Genomic DNA, 19,992 nt, shown 5'->3' on the forward strand with positions numbered 1-19,992 from the left:
GTCAATAGAGGAATAAACTTTTTACAATGTGTGCTTTACTCATCACCAGCACACATTGTAAAAAATGTAACTCATGATGCAGAAAAAATATTCCATTACTTATTAGCTTACATACTGAGACCCCTTTCAGCCCTTCAAATCGTCCACACCCACAGCTTAAATAGTCCACATTTAACACTGAAAGTAACAGAAAAACAACACATTGTGGTTTAACGATATCAACTGCACCCAAGAGGACTCCTATCCAGCCCTCACATCAAATGTGAAGAGTTCTCATGCCCTCCTACTCTAACATGAGCAGATCATTTTTATATGCAGGCAAAGCAGTAGCTAAAGTTAGCACAACAGATTGGAACACTCAACAAATATAAAAACTTCAAATTTCCAAAAGGCTCTGAGCTTGACGAGTTCAGCTGCTCCACATTTGTATGCTATACCTCCACCAGTATCTCTTTAAAACAATAAACCAACTCCCATTGATCTGAAGCTGCAATTACAATAATAAACAGAGGTGAAAATAGTTATAACTACAAGATACCAGCTCATGAAAGTCTTTCCAAATATTATCTGATGCTTTATGGAATGAAAAATAAAGGATAGGATAAATAATCGACACATTAGCTGATTATAAACTTCTGAATTTTAAGTTTTAACTCCCCCACATCAAAAAGACACTTAGTCAACCATCAGTAAAAATGTTATTCAAGATAATGAACCATAATTGGTGCCATTCACTATGCAGCTAAATGAGTCACTAAGCACAATCTGCAGATCTGTACGATCAAAGTCTTTCACTGACCTTTCACAAACAAATTTTTGCAAGCATAACAGTAATGCTCATCTTGTCAAACCTGTTTTGGTGGATAATACCATCACGGAGATCTAACCCGGTCTCCAAGAAATTTGTGAACTCGACCAGAGTTGGCCGGAGGTGTTTTTTTGTCAACGGCACAAACACCTTCCACTATAGTGTAGAATGGTGGATCCAAAGCAGATATCAGTGAAATGCTGAGCAAATCGAATGTACATAATAACAACTATTTTAAGCCAAAAAGCAGAAAGGTGGGAATTCATCCTGATTTCACAGAAGTGAATGAGAGGCATCAGACATGATCCTTTTCATTGCTTTGCTTTGTAATCACAAGACTTACAGTAAACGTATCAACAATATTTCACTTTTAGCTCCCAGGTCAAATTTAAATATAATATTTTTGCTGTTAAAATAAGCCAGCCACAAGGGGACCTCAAGTCAGTGTATTCCTAGTATCGATCCCAAGCCTGGACAAATGGGGAGAGTTTTGTCAGGAAGGGCATCCAGGATCAAATCTTTGCCAAATCAAAGACCCCTAAAAAGAGTAGCTGAAAGAAGAAGATGAGAGCTCATTTTTGAACCAGTACAGGTCGAGTATTGTGAAAATATCTAATCAAATGCAGAAGGCCCTTCTAATATTTCACGACAGAAAGCTACCAGTGGTTTGTAATAATTTCTTGGTCCATAGTTGAGTCAGAGGTGAAATAAACATGTAGGCAAAATGAATAAATTTGAAAAAGGCCTCAGAGTTTCTCCTTAAATTTAATTAGCTTCATTAAAATGTTCAAAAGTGCAGTAGTTAGCATTATCTCATCATTCCTTTTTTTAGTTTGTCAAAGTAGCACTAACATTTATCGACTCTATCATTTAACATTTATCACACCGTTTGTTAATCCTTGTTTGTGTTTTTCCCCAGAGTGTTTTTTGTGATCTCTCTATGCCCTCCTTCTTCTCTCTTCTTTCCCCTTCACCCCCCAACAAGTTACAGCAGATGGCCGCCACTCCCTGAGCTTGGTTCTGCAAGAGGCCTCTTCCCGTTAAAAGAGCTCTTTTTTTCCCCATTGTGGGCAAGTGCTTGCGCATAGGGGAATCACCTGATTCCCTGGGATTCTCCTCAATCTTTAGGCTTGAGGTGACTATAATTGTGAATTTTGCACTAAATAAAACTAACTGAACTGAAATCTAATAATTAAAAAATATTTTTAAGACTGTGTTTTTAAAGTGTATCTAATACTAATGCTTCCTTTCCATGAAGAGAGAACTGCTGAATGATTCATGTTACCAGTGACCTCTGTCTTGACCAAAAATGCAGCACATCCTTTTTTTCTGGAAGTTTGACTTTTAAAATGACACACAGTGCATGATGGTACTTGGGTATAGCCATCAGCATCTGAAAAAATATGTAATGTCTGGTTTCACTTGCATTTAGAACTATTTACTCAGAAAACTGTTAGTTGTAGATGGTAACAAGCAGTGGCTGACTGCCTACTGGGACATTTCCCCGTAGCTCGAGGGTCATTTTGTCCCGCTGTGAACAGCGGTAATAAAACAAGCAGGAATGAGTCTCAGAACACACCGAGATAAACTCTGTGCTCTTGCCACAGTATCCACAGGACAAATACACCGATAAATACCTTCCAGTCAGTCCCATATATTTTCTATTTACTAATTGGAATAACATTCCTGGCATATGTACATAGTGGACAAATAAATTGCACCTCACTACTAAGGGTGTTGCTAACAAATGATTGTATTGTGAATAATCATTTTACCTCTAAATGAGTTACTGATAACTTTATAAACACACATAAAATCATAATTACTTCAGTAATGCTTCTATTGACCTACTTTCAAATAGTTATGGCAACTAACTTTTCTTGTTCACTCACGTGTTGAATTAAATGTTAATTAATTACCGACTGATTATTATTGTTTTGTTTTTCTCATTTTCTATAGATTCTGAAGCAATATAGCCAAACTGAATTTTTTTTGTGAGCATTACCCGCCTCAATTTTGTTTGTTTGGTTGTTTTTGTGCTAACAGAGTGGCCCGGGATTAAGTAGTTTTCAGCCTTAATTACTGCTTCAAGTACGTCTTTCCGCAGATGCACTTCTAGTATAAGATGAGAGGTTACAATGATATTTGTGCTGTTCTAAACAAAATACGCACTTAAGAGAACACATTGTTTTCAATAGTAAACCGATTCTGTGAGCAAACAGAGGCCTCCTGTAAAAATAGCATGTTGGCTGGTAAACAAAGTGGCTTCAAAAAGGAAGTGAGAGGTTTAATATCAGTGAGTGACTCAGGCAGCGGAGCACAGGGAAAATCCAGAATCAATATGTTTCAGTTCTCAGTATATGCTGTACTGTGGCATATTTACATTTATCTGAGGTTCCTATGCAGGTCACCGACTATGTTGACAATAGCAAAGTGGTTCCTAGAACTAAAGCCTTTCATGGCGATAACAGCACGCAATGATGAGCCACTGAGAATAAGCCAAAGTTGGGACTAATATTCAAGGGAATCTTTAACTTTCCACAACAAAACTTCAAAGAGCGCAGTGGTTCCAAACTTTCTGCTGCTAATGTTTTTGTTTGCACCTTAGCTCCCTACCTGCAGATTTGCTGCCAACATTATCTTCACGGAACTGTGGACTCAGAGAGCTGGTTTAGAGTTACAGAGGACTGAAGCCGAGAGTAGAAGTGATAGTGAATGCTGATCTATTTTTATAGCTCAATATATGGTACGTCAGCAAATGCCCTTTGATTCATATTACTGTAGAGAAATGATCAGTACGTCAGCTAGTAACTAATATAATGAATTCCTTAATAAAAATGATACTATGGTGATGGTAATGAACACTGAGGTAGTTACTGGTGGTTTGCATTTAGCTGTTAGTGATACACACATAAAACACTTATTTAACCTCCTAGGACCTGGTGTCCACGTATGTGGACATCCCATTTTGGATTGTCAAGACCAAAATACTAACTTTTGCTCTACAATGGTCTGATATCCACTCACGAGGACATTATACTGCCACTGCTCTATCAAAATTTTAAACAAATAACTTCATATGTGGATCTCATTTTTCTCAGAAACAAAAAACTGGTAATTCTTTGTTTTTACATTCATCGGGTCCCAATTTGCCCAAATATCAAAGAGAAATTAAAAGTGCATGCCATGGAAGAGTTCGGGTCTTAGGAGGTGAAGGAAAATAGAAGTGAAATAAGTATTGATTTTACTATGACAGCTATTTACTTTACCAGAATGAAGGTGCAGGTAATTGTTCCTACATTTATAGTGTTAGCTGAATAGGATGCAATTTGATTAAAAAAACAAACTCTGCAGTTCCTACATCATTGCTGGGTCCCAAGATTTCTTTTAGGTTTAATGGTCTGCACTTATAGACAAGTGAGTCATACAGGTGCCGTGTATCAGTTAGGACGGTGTAAGGGCTTTGAAATACTAAAAAACGTTGACACCCACTATTCAAATGATACAGATATCATAGTGCTACAACCGAATGAACCCAACGTAAACACAGCCGTAGTGAAAATGGTACTATGGTACTCTGACAAACAAAACTAGATCATGCTGCTATAATCAGTATCAGTACAGCCAGCCTGAAGTATACCACTGAAAACTTGAAACTGCAAGAGTGTCATGTAGATGTTTGTTATATTGTGAACAGGAGTTGAAATCCAGACATGAAAAGATAACTATCTGAGAGTGTCATTTGAATTTCAGTTTCAAGAGGCTGAACTTGCCCAAAGACACACCTATACAGATTACACAATAAAGGCTTGGAAACAGATAATATTGTATGTGAATTTTTTATATCCTTCATATAGTCATTTTTTAAAAACAAGTGGCAGTTGTGCAGACTACTTCATCAAAGTGAAAGAACATTTGACTTATTCATAATAACTGGCAAAGTCAATTTCAGCCAGCTGAAATTGGCAATAGCTGAATAGATATCATTGTTTAATATATCAACACAGGCCTTTGTCATAGTGTTTACCTCAGGATGTGAAGTGTTGATGCCTTAAGACTCAGCGATCTGCGGCATATTTTGGTCATAAAATGTTGATATAAAAATAAAAATCTTTATTTTATCACACACAAAACTTTCAAAGCCCTCACAAAGAGCATCTAAATAACGCAGCTCTAACAAGGTCTTCATATAAAATGCTGACAGCCAGCATCCTTGCATATTATAGGAAATACAATATCAAAAAAGTGTTGAAAATGCCATTTTCAAAATATTGTGTAAGTCTTGTGTTTTGTTGACACAGATACAATTTCCTCCTCATCAGCCTCATCAAATCCCTCCTCTTGCAACAAAATGTATATGAAAAGTAAAGGCAGAAATCTGAAATACGTTTCTAATTCAAAGGTATTTGCGAGATAGTCTTGCATGTGCAGTTAAGAGGACCTTGCCTCTGCAGGACCCAAATAGAACAAAAAGAAATAAAAAATCATAATAAAAACCACACATACACAACATGAAGTAACTTTAAAGAGCTATAAAAAAACACGAGTTTGATAGTTAAAAAAAAGAAAGACTCAACAACATGGTGGTGAAGCTAAAAACAAGCCTCTCTTAGTTCCTGAAAAGTTCTGGCAGATGTGAAGCCTTTGTTTGACGTCAGCATCTCTTAAGTAGATCTTACAGTAAGAGACCGAGTCTTTACATAAAGCGACTCTAGTGATTATCTAAAACAAAACATGAAATCTTCTCATGGCCCTCAAACAACGATAAACAGTCTCTGATTTGAATGTTTAAATGTCAGCTGGGCCAAATGATGAGCAGCGAGAAGAGGGAACAAACCCTTTCACACGTCCACGTGCATGCAAATATATACGTGCACTCTGCAGCCCACACACACAGGCCACTGTACACATTGAAACTGCTAATACTCACACATGCATTAATACTCACACAGAGTAAAGGATCAACTGACCTAAAAGATGTGTAAGTAAGCTGACCCCAGACCTCATGGACAGTCCTGCATGACAAAGAGACAAATTAAAATTAGTCAGGAAGTAATGTTGAACCACCAGATCCTGCTACAAGAGCTTCAATGGACCTTGGCATGGATTTACCAACTATTTGGAACTCTACTGGAGGGCTGAACATCATTTTTCCAACCTATTGCCTTATTTGATGTTTTTATGATGTTGTTTAGTCCAAAAATCTTACACAGTTGTTCAAATGAAGGCCAAACCATATGATTCAAATCTATTACTGAAACCATTCAGTGACCCCCTAGAGGCCTATGAGTTGGAGTGTAATGGGAAAGATCGCACCCATCAGAATAAAAATGCTTCGTCGTGGGATAAGATCCTGTCACTGTAAGGGTCAAGAGTTCAAGTTTACAAATCCTCAAGTCTAGAAATGTTTTCTTCAGGGCTAGTAGCTATTAGTTTAAACGTTATGGGGGCTTTGATAATTTCAGTTGATAGGGCTGTGCAATACAGCAGCTTTAAATCTGACTGTAGAGGGAATAATGTGGTTCGCAGCATTTTTGACACTATATCTATATATCTATCGATATATCGATAGATATGTAAGAATCTTCATTTGACACGTGTTACAGACTGATAATCCTTTAACAGCATTGAAAGTCTAATAAAAATATTATTTTGTTGCCAGGTGTACTGACACAAACATTAACAGTTTGTAATGTTAAGAACTGTGTTCAAATCCACTGATTTTAGTGTGTTTGTTGTATCCATTACTTTCTGCAGGCTTTTCTATTAAAATATTATTAATCCTTATCTGCAAAAAGCCAGAAGTAACACATGTTATCATTATATTTTCCTAAAATCATGTACTCTAGAAACTTATGGATGATAGCAAGTGCCACATATAAACACACACGGACAAAAACATGGGCACCCATACAGCTGTGCAAATTACTTTGTATTTACAACTAAGGCAGAAATTCACTTAACATAACATAAAAAAACTGTCGTATGTCCACATAGACCACAGTATAATTATTATTAGTATACTTACTTACTATACTGTACATGCAAACATATTGAGAAAGCTACAAAACCTGTTAAATTAACACAAACAAAGCTACTCTACAATCAGCCAACATACACATTCACAAATGCATATACACAGGAAGCCTACTATTGTCTGCTGTTGTTGCTGTTATGATTTTCATTTTTATGTTGACAGTTTGTAAAAAGTACACACACACACACTTGCAACAGCACATCAATGTCTTAGGTATAGCAGGAGTACTAATTTTACACAAGTTGTAATGTACGCACATGTAGTGCACATATAGACAGACATGATAATATGCGCACACCATATGTGCAGGCTAAAAATATAAACACTGAAAAAATCTGAAGCACATGCTTAGAGCATCACACAGTGGCATATTAACATAGATAACTGCCTTTATATGAAGGCACATGCATACTTAGAAACACATATAGATGTATGTGCTTCTAAGTATGTTGTACAACAAATATGCACAAATACTGCACGTAGCTTTACAATGGCACAAAACAAAAATGTGTGGATGCACTCACACACCCTTCAGTATTATATGTGCACTGAGCAATGAAAACAGACAAACATGCAGAAAATAGAAAAAAATACATACACACACACACACACACACACAGCTATGCACACACTATGTTGACATAAACAAAAACAACTACACATGCTGTCAGAAATAAAACTACATATTTGCCCAGTCACGGTGCAAATATGTAGTTTTATACAATATGTAGTTAGAAATAATTAGCACAGATTTTAAGTGCATTCAATTACAACAATTACTTCACACACAGATGCAAATGTATATTAATCTTGGCAAGGACAGATACTAAGAGACATAAAAAGACAAAAGAATTAGAGAAATTACTGTGTATACAAAACAAAACACACACACTGTATTTAAAAAGTCATAATAAATACCAGAGAGCTGGTGTACACTAATTCAAATACCCCAGTCCCATCCCCCACCCTCCACAAAAAAACAAAAAAAACAAACAAAAAAGAAAAGCAGCCACAAACGCACAAACAGTATAAACACAGATCTGCAGATATATTAACAAAGGAGGAGTGTACTGTGCACATACACGTAAATATTCACTGCTAATATATACGACCTCAGATATGCACTAATCGGTGTATGTCTACTGATCATGTGTGCACAGAGATCAATACATATGGTAGCTGTGCAAACAGACACACACACTCACACACACAACACATACACGGAACAAATTAGCGACTGATTAGTCAAACAGTTACTGATGGCAACAAAGTGATGCCACCCACGGACACTGAGCATGCAACACTGCTTGTCTGAAACCATAAACATGTTTATATTTACTTATTGTCTCATTTTAGACCAGAGAAACTTTTCATACAGACTCTGACATTTAATATCTTAAACTAACCACTGTGTGGGAGCACTATAAGAAAACTCCCTGCAGCAAACTCTGCAGCAAATGATTAAGGTTATAATTAAGATAAGAGATTAAAGTCAGCAAAAGGAACAACTAACTCACCAGCTGTCAGAAGTAATCAACAACCTGACAGTTGTCAAATATTTTTTTTCCATCTTAAAAACTACATCACAATACTGAAGGATACAATTTAACCACAAAAGGGTTATATGGAAAAGGTGGATATTTATGATAAATATAAAACAAATTTTCATAAAACGATTAAAATGTTTTTTTCTGCATTTGAGTAATCAGCACAGGCAAATATAACCAGCACAAGCAGTCAATTCAAACTTAAACTACTCTAGAGGGACAAAAAAATTCTGAATTGTTGTTCCAATGAAACTGCAGTTAACAACTGGGTCGCCAGTAAAATTAAATATGATCAAAATTGTATGTGCAGAACGTGCCATAAAACGGTCTCATTTTGAAACTACTTGTCTCAGTCATAAACCAGAAAGAAATAATCAGACATGGGTGACATGAGACGTGTAATAAAAAATATATTTAAAAATGGGGAAAAACACAAAGAGAAAGGTGAAAAATAGTGAGTCAAACTGACTCTGGCACGAGTCATAATTCTGCTGGATCATCACCAGCAGGATTTTTACTGATCTGATTGTCAACAGTCCAAAAAAAAAAAGAAGAAGCTAAACACAACTGACAATATTCAGCCTCCCTCATTTTCACTCTTTTTTTTCTTTTTCTCTTCTTTTTTTAAGCATGCATTTGTTGTTGCTGAAAAGGTTAAAAGATTTTTTTTTTGTTTCCAGTCGAAACTGAGTGGGCAGGCAGCGAACCGAACATTCACAAGGCAAATTTCCCCTGATGCTCTGGTAATATTATCACTCCAAAGCATCATAGTTTCAGAATGACTTATGGATTTATTTATAAGAAGAAAACAAGTGTGACACCAATTAACTCACAATCAGTCACAGGTTACGGCTCACATGTTAGTTTTGACCATTTTGAAACTGACATAGATATACTCGAAAAACATATTCGACATAAATAAAAGGTCACGTTAGTGTCTCAATATCTGCTTCACTTTCAATATGACCTATCGTTTTAGAGATACGAGTGTGGCAGTGCTCATATTGTATAATTTATATTGTTCAATTTGTTCATAACCAATGGTTTAAATGTCAAAACTGGAATTTAATAGCTACATAAACACTCGATAAAATACTGACTGTTTCAGCACATGAACCCTTTGTTTCCTAGTGACAGATGAAACATCCCTCAGTGGAGGCACACTTTCATAAATGTAGTTTGGACCTAACAAAAAAAAAGAACCGTTTGCCAACATTTAACACCACTCCACCCACAGTTCAAGAGTTTATATGTCACCTTTAAAGAATCATCGATCAAAGTAATCTCATTCTGATTCAGAGTTTCACTATTACTGGTCGTTTTATTTATTAAAAAACACAAACATGAAGCAAATAAACCACACGCTGTGCTCACGTCCAGATTTATATAATTACTTAGCATACTCTTGTACAACAACATTGACAATTTAACTTGCCTTTCACACTCAGGGACACGGAGTAGCATTCAGGGGCCTATGACAAAAAGAGCAGCCAGCCTTCGACTACAATTTTCTAGCGTCAGACTAAAACCGTGAACACACAGTCAAATCAGATTTGAGGTGGACAATTTTTCCCCAGACAACAGAGACCAAGTTTGCCTTCGTGCGATGTAAATAGCTATTGCTGGAGACGATCATCCCCCCGACCTATTTCACAAAAGACACCTGATAAACATGACATAATCCAGCATGACTACGTCGCCTAAAAATATAAAGGAGAGACAGACCAGCTTTACGCTGCATCATTTACTATCAAAATTAGTCAGAGAGCAAAAGAGAAGACGTTGAGGCTAAGCTTTGAAGCGATCAGGCGCGGTGTGTGTTTCAAAAACTCAAAAGGAAGCTGCGAGGATGAGACAACAGTCGCTGAAATCTGCTTTCCCTCTCTCTCTCTGTCGCAGATGTTTTGAAAGAGGGGAAAAGTATACGAGAAAAAAAATACAAAAAAGAAGCAGAAAGGGAGTTGTGACCAAAATAAAGAGCTTCCATAAATAAGAGCAATCTAATAATTTCTGCCTTTAAATAAACAAATTAAATTTAGCAAAAATGCATTTTTGCCTCTAGGAACTTTACTTCCCTACATTCGAGTGTCACTGATATTTTAGCCTGCCATGATACACAGAAAAAAAAGAGAAACAAAAACGAAAGTAAAAAAGACTGGTGACTTAACAATTTGAAACAGGTAAAATTATATTCAAAAGAAATGTGGGAAGCTTTTGATCTATCTATTAAAGAAAAAAAAAAGGTTTGTCATAAATTCTGCAACACATTTACTAGTCATACTTTACATTTCACTATGAAGCATTAGTTTCTAAAACGTGGGTTCAGTCTGAATCATGTCACCTTTAATGCCTCACCGATCAAAGTAGTTCTCTTTTTGATTCAGTTTCACTGCAGGCGGAGGAAAAGAGAAAAATCTACTTTTCACCCTTTGGTGTGCAAAGAGTGTTTGCACACATCATGTTTCTTTAAACCAGAAACATGAGAAAAGTGAAAGAAAATAAAACGGTATGAAAGAGGGAAAAAAAACAAGAAAAAAGTAACACAGAAAGACACGTGGGTTACATTGTGGTGCGTGTATACCTATCTCTCAGTTGACAGAGCAGGGATGTGGGAGGTTGCACACAGAACAGAGCCTGGGAGAGCTATGGCCTCAAAACAGCCATCTCCATTTTGAAATGAGATGTCAAAACGACACACCGCCATCTGCTGAAAGTACTGTGAAGTGGTGAGGAGAAAAACCCTATGACTAGGCCTCACACACCTCCACACTAACTGTTTCAAGAACAAACATCCTGCTGCATGAACATATAGGCTACATTATTTCTATATTAATAAACTGCGTTTGTTACCCTGTTCGTTTTGAACGATATCAATTCATTCTTTAAATTCGCTCGCAGTGAAGCCTGGTATTAAGGGATTAAATCAAGCGGTTTGAATTTTACTCACTGTGACTAATAACACAACCTGCCTGCCTGCAGCTGGCGTAAAATACGACGTAGAGAAAGTCAAGCTCGGAAAAACTATGTGGAGAAAGTGAATGAGTAAAACTCTCCCCCGGCTCAAAAACTACCACTATGAGCGTGTGTGCTCTGTATGTTTAAACACAGATGGTCTGAGGTTGACCCGGGCAACTACCAATGACTGAATAAATGTATGAATGACTGTCAAAATGTGACGTACCTAAAATTATTCGCTGAACTGTTCCACACAGACGTGACAACAAAACTCGTGAACCCCCCCGATTTTAGCAACACCTCAGGCCTCCTGTAAGTCTCCATTAGCATTCTCCAATAGTATTCAAGTGTAAAATGGTTTATAAAACAATAATATAATGGCAGGCACAATTGCATATTTTATATTAAAGCATTTGCCAACATCTGTAACCTCTCCTGCAGGGAAAACATAGCAGCAGCGGGACATATTTAGATAATTATTCATGTTTTACTTTAGCACAGTTGTTAATAACATTAATAATGTCTTTGTTCTTTTGAACGGTTCCCATGAGCCACGCTAGAGCTAGCATGAACAACACCACATAAAGCAGTTAAATGGATTTATAAAATAAGCCAGATTAATTTCAGACACAGTATAGTGAGTGCATAATGTAAGAATAAATGTACGAATCAAGGGAAACACATTGCATTTATTTGCTTTGTGCTGCAGCTGTGCTGACTAATAATTCCCCACTACACTCTATAATCGAGTAACTAGCAACCAGGTGGTCTGCTGGCAGCAGAAGATTCAGAATTAAACGCCCTTCCCTTGCACTTTAAGAGCCCATATGCTGTGTTTAGGGTCCTCTGCTCCACTGAGCATGATGATTGACTACTTAAAATAATTCACAAGAAAGAAACCCACGAAGCTGAAGACTTCTTTTCTGGGGTTTTTTTATTAATTTTGACTGTGCCGACAAAATGATGAGTGATTACAATGGACTGTGTCTCCCTTAACATTCAGTCTCTTACTATCATGCTGATGACTAACACAGATATCTGTTTGAGTTATGGAAGGTCACTTAAGTATCCCACATTGAGGGGAAGTGAATCAGGGGAAGTCGACGCAAGTTTATTAAACCACTATCATGTGTGCAAATATGAATAAAGAATTTTACATAGCATACTGGGGTTTTCAAGGATGCTGAACTTTCAGTGTGATGCAGCAACCTTTGAACGGGCCACACAAGAAATGCATGACAACCTGTACGTTTAAGCACCTGCTTGCTGAACTCTGAACGAGCAGTTTAACACGTCACTGGTCATTCTACTGGGAAGTGCTCCCCAGCAACAAGCAACAATGGGACATAACAAGCATAGCAAAACTCCATTCAAATGTCTGCTGACCATGTGATCGGCACAATAAGTAATATCCTGTTTTGTTCTACGCTGTTGCCAGTTCATGAGAGAAAGCTGAAACGGACACCTTTAGAGAAATTATGTAAAAGACACACGTCCATTAAATGGATCACATGCATAGTTGACTGGATGTTTTTAAGACTTCATATCTATTCATTGGTTTTAAATCAGCTTTGTGTAGATTCATGCATTAAAACTCAGTTTAACCTCAGTTTAAATTCAGTCTAACTGAAGTGTTTAGTTAGCATGTAAGGACTCATATGTAATCAGAAAGACTCACAAATTATTGTTCAGTAATGAACTATGACCACTGCAGGAAACAAAACAATGTCTCGTGTCTTTCAGTAGAGCAATTAAACATCTTTCTGGTAGTTTTAGTGATGCAAAACAATCTGCACTTTAAGCTTTGGTCTTTTGAGTAGATAAACCAACAACTGCCTGTCTGCAGACTGCCGGAGTAGATAAACCAGTAGCCGTCTGGAGTAACCAAACCCACCTGTCTGACTGGCACGTAGGCTGACGTCAAACATGGGTCACGTCTGCCACTATCAGCTGAGGCATACTCCATCCTAGCAAGAATTTGAGAAATCTAACTTCCTATCACATTTAATCAATCATATGACAGTGACGGGAAAAAAAAGAATTATCCGAGCATCTAACATTAGATGCTGTGTAAATGTGCTTCTTTGCTTTGTCTTAAGAATATGAAAATTGACTAATCAGCGGTTTAGGATGGTTGGTCAATCAAACAAACGGTTAAAATGTGTTTTATAACAAAACTTTATGTTCTTTCTTACTTACAAACTTAGTTTTGACATATGACAAGCGATACAATCCTTAGTGAAACCTAAAATTCACTTGTATTTCATTAAAATGCAAAGAATTAAAAAAAATCCAAGAGAAAACAAAACTACCTGCTGTTTCCAAGTGCAATGAAGCCTAAAGTCTTGTGCACCACTGACTCCCACTCTCTTCCTAAATGCAAAGTTTAAATGTTCTGAAACAATGAGGCCGGTCTGTTTAATTCTCCTTAGTTTATTTAGAGTTATAACAAATTTCATAAGGTGCGAGAGCCTAATATACCCAACTCTATTAAATCTCCCACAACATCATTGCCAAGAACTCTTTGCTCAAAGTGCAGAATTTCATCTTGAGAAATTCTCTGACTCAATGCTCACAAACAATCAGGAACTGATTAACTACACTCAGGTCTCTCCCATCTCCAGAACCCTCTGTCTACTTTTAACTAAGCTATATTTGTATTTTTAAGGACAAAAACCAAACAACCTGATGTTTTCTATTATAGAAGTTACAAAATATGGTCAGCAACAAATCTGACAAGCCAGAAAGTGGAAGCAATCTACATTTAATGTAAAAAGATCAAGTACAGATTTTCTCTCAATCTATTTGATGGCTTGCCAAGAATTTTGATCAGTACATTGTACAAGATAAATTATAATAATTTTCCCACCTTTGCTTCATATTTAACTACTCTTCCACACAGGGATAGAAATGGAACCATGCTTAAAAAAAACAACTAAAAACAACAAGCCAGCATCCTGCTAATTATAGTAATAAATAATAAAGTGTTTAGATCAAAGCTAGTACGGAGCCCAGGCAATGTAGTTTAAAGCCTTTGCAAGAATCAAACCAATGACACTTTATGTGGGTTTATGTATTGTTGTTTTGTTTGAGTGTGTGGGGGCTTTTTTAAACATATATAACTTGCATGTGTCTCCTTTATGGTAGTCTACCTGCCTCTCTGTACACCACATTAGGACTTTAAGCAAATTTATGTATAAAAATGCAAAATGCTACATCATCTACAAAACTGCTACTGCAGAAACATTAAATCTGTGCACAGCAGGTTTCCCCCCCTCAAACATCCCTTCAGTATTTACACTTTAAACATGTTGCTGCATCTTTTAACAATAACAAGCTGATTTTATCTGGGCAGGTGGGAGGTAAACTGACTATTTGACTTATAGTGTGCCCTTACATCAACTTTTTTTTCTCCTCTTGTCTGTTTATCAGACTGTACATCACAGAACAGTGTGTGTGTGTGTGTGTGTGTGTACACAAGTGTGTCTCTGTGTGTTGGTGGCATGCAGACGTCTAGCTGTCCTGATGTGAAAGACTGCAGGCCTCCTACGGTCTAGGAGAGAAGGCAACCACAAGTGGGAAAGGTCTCACGCACACAGAGTCACACACAAACAAACAATGGTTGGGACCTAATGTTGATAAGACAGTGACTAGTCTTTTAAAAATGTTTTGCTTATCTGTCTCTATTCAGTATGAAGCCCATACAGTAAAACAAGTGACAGACTTTGTCACCATAACAATGTTACTTAACAGGCCAAACATTTAAGTTGAGTTCTAAGAATAATTTAAAGTTAATCTAAAAGCTTGAGGAGAAAATCTGACTACAATGAAGATTTTGTCAAATAGATTTTAAGGACACAAGCAAACAAAACAAAAAAACACCTTGTTAAGCTTATTTTTGTTGCATGTTTATGTGTTAATACATATTTAGTCAGATTTCGTGTGATTTGCTGGTTTCCTACAATTTGCAAATATGACATAGCCCATTGACAGTTTTCTGTGGTTGTAATACAACTGCGGCAGTCCAAGAAACGTAGTCGAGCTGTCAGAACTGAAAAAACAATCTTACATTTGCTTCATTTTATCTGACAACTGAGAATGAGTTCAAAGCGATACTGACACATCAGTGCACTTTAGAGGTTTTGATATTCCTACAGAAGAGCTTCTCAACCTTTCAGTGCAAGCCTTAAAACTTTTTTTTGTCAACATGGTCTTGGGTAACAGCAACATCAGCTTTAAGTAAGATAGCACGGCTAAAATTGGACTCAAACATTTATAGATAGCTCAGGTTTTTCGTGCATCCATGCTTAAATTCCACCTGTCTTATCTTCTGGGTGATACATTATCTAAGGTAAAGCAGATAGAAAACCAGTTACTGTAACAGAGCCAAAAAATGTCACCTGCAATTATGGTTTCAAGAGCAAGTGCATAAAGCAAAAACAGCCAGCATCTTAGTAGTGGAGTTACTCACCAGGGAATTACAATTAGACATTAGCAACAAATGAATCAACTAAAACAAATGCAAATGTTTGTCGTACTCATGCAAAATGAGAACCATGAAAATTTGTCACAATCAGCTGTATGATTTTGTACTTTTGTATCAAACACACTCTGTTTTTTCCCATTCGAGTAGTGAGGGTGTACGCCAGTGATTTGGCAATTCACAGCTTATAGTAGTTGCGAAATACTAACAAGCTACTTTTCACATAGGTCAGCCTGTCAGCTGTCACATCATAAACTTTGCTAGCTTTTAATCTGACCATTAAAATAAAATGATCCACTTAACGCTATGAGGAGCAATTAACGCAGATGTGGAGGAAAAGTAAGACAATGACTACTCAGACGTTATGTACAAGACAAGTCATTGTGAGACATTTATTAATAGGTAGTTTTCCTGTCAGCAGTAAACCCACCCTCGCTATGACATGTTGAGTCATCGTTTCACAACATCCTTTTTTGAGGAAAACTTATCTGACTAGTAAATGTAGATAAACTAATGATTGTGAAATGATGCCAAACCAGCCTGAAGCATTTTGTGAATATAATGCTTCATTGTGCAAACATGCAAAAGTGAATGTGGATGGCATCAAAAAATAATGAGAATGTTTTCTTGGACAAAAGCTCCTTGTGAGGAGCATGGACTTTTTTGTGGCCATCTTTCACCTTTCATCTTTCTTGCAGGCTTAAAATTGACACAACCAACTTTGCAAAGTGTTTCTTACTAAAGCTTTGAGATCACTAAGTGAATGTCAATTTATCTAATGACAGTATAATGATATGTTGGACCCTTGTCCAACAAACCAGTTTATTCAGATGAAAACTGCTGAGCGCTAGGCAGGTCTGGCTTCAATCAGTAGGCTTTTGAAAGAGTTTCTTCAGCCTTAAAGGCAGGGGAGTTTGCTCATTCTAGCCTTACTTGAAAACCAACCTAAAAAGCAAACAGTGGTGGCTTTGTAGTAATTTTCAGACATGAATAATTGGCTGACTTAGTAAGAAAAAGACTGATTTATTGTATAGTATGTGTCTTCTCTGCCAGACTGTAGCCCTCCATTAGAATCTTAACACGAGATTTACATTACGTTAAATCATTTAAAACATAATCCAGTCATAGCTTTCTAGACTTGTTGATTAGATCTTTACCGTATTTTGCTATTGTAAGTGGTGGGTACAATTAACATTACATTATGTTTTGATCCTGTGGTGAATTTTATAGTCTCTTCTTTTTTTCCCCACCTTTTTTACCGCGGCTTCAACACACTCCCGAGCTGCACGTTTGGCTTCATTCATCAACACACTATTGAGTCAGCCAAGTAATACCTGCTGCCTGGCTTTAATCTTCTGAGAGACTGCCTTTCTATTTTGCTCTGAGGCTATAGGCCACCATCAAGTTTTTCTGTGATTTATAGGCCACAGGTGCAAGCAGGTTTGTTAAAGCTTCTTACGCACGGTTTGTTCAGCATCTTTAATGAATCGAAGAGATATATATATATATGTATATGTATATATATATGTATATATATATATACATGTATATGTAGAGAGAGAGAGAGGTAGATGTATTTTGTTTTTTTCCGATGACACCCTCGTCTGTCTTTACAGAAGACAGAAGAACAGTCCCTTTTGGCTGCAGTAAGAAATTAATGGTTGGCAAAGTTTGAGAAAATTAATATCATTTTATGGATTTGTGCTACTGCTAACAGCATCATCTGTGCTACTGTCTCACTTACATGCTTTTCGCTACAAGTGTGATGCAATCACGTTTTAACATCCACTTGAACCTTTTTTAATACATGTTTGAAGTTGCTTTTACTCTCATGTCATGGTATCACCATTTCTTGACGCACCCAAATGGGTATTTCTATACCCTAAAGAAAATATCTTATTTCTACATGTGCTATTTTCTACCTTCCCACCCTTTCGTACGCATGCATGAAAGCTGGAGGTGGAGAGCAACTAGATTCAGCACAGCTCAGAATGGTGGCAACACACATGACACTGATTAAATTAAACACAGAAAGAAAAGGAGTTTGGGTGGGGGTGGGTTGCAAAGTGACTTGCACAAGCACAGAAACTGTGGGTTGCTATATATGAGACAACTGGCTACACACTCCCAGTTACTTATTGGCAAATCTTAAGCTGACGTGGGCCAGATCAGCATATCTGCTGGGATTGCAGCTTACTTACACACTTTGTGAGATCGTATGTAAGTAAGCTCCAATTGTAAGAACTCTACTTTGTGGCCTGCTTGAAGTAATGCCATGGTCAATATTTGCCAGTTGTGCACTACAGGTCCATTGCACTAGCAGCCAACTTGCACACTATGAAATAGTGTTTTTCCAAAAACCTCCAATACATTAAAAAAATTCCCTTCCAGAAAACAAGAACAAGAAAACAATTTTCTTAGGTTGCATAAATACTTAAAACACAGATGCTTAGATGCTTTTTTGACACCTTGCTGTAGAGCTACACCCAGCCAGGTCAGCACGTCACCAGAGAAGAAATATGCAGTTTCCTTGCATCTGAAACGGTTGTAGTCAGATGTGATAAAGGATTGAAAATACTGGGAAAGTCCAGTTCAGGCAGATGAGGCAGAGTTCTGCTTTAATGATGACACGGCTTTAGATCAGTGAGAGGCAGATCAGATAAGGGCAGACAGTAAGCAGGTCGCCTGTGATCGCTCGGCACATGATTTCTCTCTACCTCAAATTAGCAGATCATTTCCTTGCACTGCGCAGTGTGACTGGTAGACAGGAACAAGCAGGCTGTGAAAGGGGAATCCATCACAAACCAACTGTTTCTGATAAATAAACAGGTGAGTTGTGGCGATGATTCTTCATGTGTTCCAGGAATGTGAACAATTCTTGGCGCAAAACATTTTAGTCAGTGTCAAGGTGAACCAAGACTTTTTTGGTTTTTTTTGACAACTTCTGAAAAACAAAACTGAGAAAAGGTTTGTGGGTTTCAGACAAGGCTTTACTATTCAAGGAGATGTCATGATGACATTTAACATTTTCTGTATATGTGTGTACCATCTGTGGCACCAAATAAAGCCCACGCACTCCCCTCACCTGAACTCTCCACACTTCATCCGGCTTATTTTTTTTCAGTTTCTTTCATCTTTCCCCACATCTCTTTTTCTGTGGATTTTTATACCAGTTGTAATTAATCACTTTAAAGAACATTACACAATTACCCCTAATCGCTTCTTAACTGTAAAAGCGTTTTTAAACAAAACTACTAAAACTAGGCTTCAGCTCTGGTTCCAAATATTGAGCCAATAGATTGACAAGCCAGTATATAGAACTAGTATGCAACGGCACACAGTAGCATCTGGATAATTTTTTTTTTTACATTTCAACAAATCAAAGAAACAAAATAGTAAAATTAAAAGTTAAAAGAAATAATCTACCTCATTCACTTAGAGTGCATCAGGTACAACAGATTTCTCATCATTTGTTCCATCATTGTGTGCACAATGATTTATATATAATGTGAAGTCACACACACTCCTGCAGAATTCTGCATATTTTTAGATATATAACAGGATGATGTACCTGCTATTTACAGCTGTGTGCAAGATTCAAATGAGTTTTTCTCTCGATGTTAACGTTCAAAGGTCACGCTCATCTGCTCTAAATGCCATGCTAACAATGTGTGGAACATCAGGAAATGCATCAAATTGCAGAGAGAAAAGTGACATTTTGAGCCAGGTGGTTAATTTTACTGAATATACTGCACAAAAAAGGAAAACATCCACTACTGCATGTGGTTACAGCTGAAGAAAACTCTGTGAAGAACCACCCTCGCCAATTAGTGGATCGTTGTTGTTGCCTTGTTGGCTCATTTCTGGTGGGTGTCAACCGAAATTTAAGTAAGCTATTTTTTTTTCTATTCTATTTAAATGAGGCCTCTTTATAAGGGAAATTCCCCTGAAAATCACCAATAAAAGTCTTAATCTATTATATATATATATATATATATATATATATAGATAGATATAGATATAGATATAGATATAGATATATACATTTTCTATGCAATTGGAGCCAAATTACAGGTTTACAATAAAATTTACAAGACCATAAAATTAAGGATTACAATTTTATGCCCCAAGGTTAAAGTCTGCATGCTCTTTCAGAGGTTTC

At 36.9% G+C, this 19,992-nt stretch overlaps 1 long non-coding RNA gene across 2 annotated transcripts in view; it reads right to left on the reverse strand.

Annotated features, from left to right (window-relative positions):
• LOC102313319 overlaps positions 1-19,992 on the reverse strand; it is an 85,227-nt gene that overhangs the window by 24,086 nt on the left and 41,149 nt on the right. For both annotated transcript variants that reach the window (XR_006054340.1, XR_006054339.1), the window contains one exon: positions 5,779-5,823. This is a non-coding gene — a long non-coding RNA (uncharacterized LOC102313319). The remainder of the gene's footprint in view (positions 1-5,778; positions 5,824-19,992) is intronic.

This window comes from Haplochromis burtoni, unplaced genomic scaffold (assembly GCF_018398535.1).
Source record: "Haplochromis burtoni strain Fernald_Lab_line unplaced genomic scaffold, NCSU_Asbu1 Contig_46, whole genome shotgun sequence".
NCBI classification, from domain to species: domain Eukaryota; kingdom Metazoa; phylum Chordata; class Actinopteri; order Cichliformes; family Cichlidae; genus Haplochromis; species Haplochromis burtoni.